Source organism: Elaeis guineensis, chromosome 11 (assembly GCF_000442705.2).
Source record: "Elaeis guineensis isolate ETL-2024a chromosome 11, EG11, whole genome shotgun sequence".
NCBI lineage: Eukaryota > Viridiplantae > Streptophyta > Magnoliopsida > Arecales > Arecaceae > Elaeis > Elaeis guineensis.
In genome coordinates, this window is record NC_026003.2 from 110,888,285 (window position 1) to 110,889,904 (window position 1,620).

The following is a 1,620-nucleotide window of genomic DNA, read 5'->3' on the forward strand; positions in this document are numbered from 1 at the left end:
GGTATCCTGTCGAGCCCGAAAAATGGTAAAAAAATGGCATTTGGCAAGATAAGAAAGGGTATAGGGTGTATTCCCTCTCTCCGCTCAATCCCCATCTAGAAGCAGCCTAAAGTGAAGCACGTATAGCCTGGATCATTCACAGAATCCTAGCCCTTCTCCAAAATTTTGTCCATGCCTGGTATCGTTAATCTATACCGGTTCAAATCGGCTCCTAACTCTTTCTCCGGTTCCATCCCGGACTCGATTCGTACGCCCCTCCCAAAACCCAATCCAATAGTTAAGTCATCGATCCTGCTCTCCAAGCTCCAACCATTGGATTAAAAGCACACGGATCGACTACTGCCCTAAAGCAATCCGCAGCCGTCCGATCATCCAATTACACATGAGCAGGCGGCCCCCTCCCACAACCGCCGACCCACGTCCCTGTCCCCTCTCTCTCCCTCATTATAAAGCCCTCGTAGCGGTTTGTTTTCCGCTAAAACCCCTGTTCCCACTCCCTAACACCGAGACCTCCAGGGTAGAGGAAAAAAAAAAAAACCTTAAACACTAACGCTAGCCGTCCGCCTTCCTCCATGGCTCGTACGAAGCAAACGGCCCGCAAGTCCACCGGCGGCAAGGCTCCAAGGAAGCAGCTCGCCACCAAGGTATAGATCTCCTCCCCGATTTCGTCCACTATAGATGATAAAATTTCTTTCAAAGTTCTAATCTTTTGTACCCTCTTTGTTCGATTTCGTCGTACGTGAAGGCGGCGAGGAAGTCGGCCCCGACGACCGGGGGAGTGAAGAAACCCCACAGGTACCGGCCGGGGACGGTGGCGCTTCGGGAGATCCGGAAGTACCAGAAGAGCACGGATCTGCTGATAAGGAAGCTGCCGTTCTAGCGGCTGGTGCGGGAGATCGCGCAGGACTTCAAGACGGACCTCAGGTTTCAGAGCCATGCGGTTTTGGCTCTCCAGGAGGCGGCGGAGGCCTACCTGGTGGGGCTGTTCGAGGACACCAACCTCTGCGCCATCCACGCCAAGCGCGTCACCATAATGCCCAAGGATGTCCAGCTCGCACGCCGCATCCGTGGCGAGCGCGCTTAGAACTCCTCGTTTCCCTTTGTCACTCCCTTTCTTTTTCTTTTTTTTTTCCCTCTCTCCCCTTTAAAAAAATAGTTTCGATGCATATGTCTTTATTAGAGATAAAATATTGGAAATAGAGACTATGGTGATGGTTCTTTTCTTATTCAAAGTGTTAACGCAATGGTTATTTCGTTCGGATGATTCTTTTTATCCGTAGTTTTCTATGCATCTAATGTTTGATCTGGAGTTTTGCGGATAAAAACCAAGCCTTTGCAGCGCCAAGGAAGTGTGAGGAGGTGGTGGGGTGTTGCTCGAAAATTGTCGTCCATGGTCGGATCTCCTATCATGGTGATGATATGAGACTCAAACATAAGACTTTCTTGCATGCGTGTCAGCTAGTTAGCTTTCAGGCCCTAGTGCGGGATGGGCAACTGACTCGCCCGTTCTGGAACAGAATCTTTGGGTATCTGGCCTTTGCATTTTTTTTTTTTTTTTTTTTTTTGCTTTTTTTAGCTTGCAAGCATTTGTTAGCATATTGTCCGAAGAAAATTTACTAA

General features: G+C 49.1%; 1 pseudogene; it reads left to right on the plus strand.

Moving 5' to 3' along the window:
- The first annotated feature begins 494 nt into the window (after window positions 1-494).
- On the plus strand, window positions 495-1,226 carry LOC105054187 (histone H3.3-like; annotated as a pseudogene).
- Window positions 1,227-1,620: the final 394 nt, after the last annotated feature.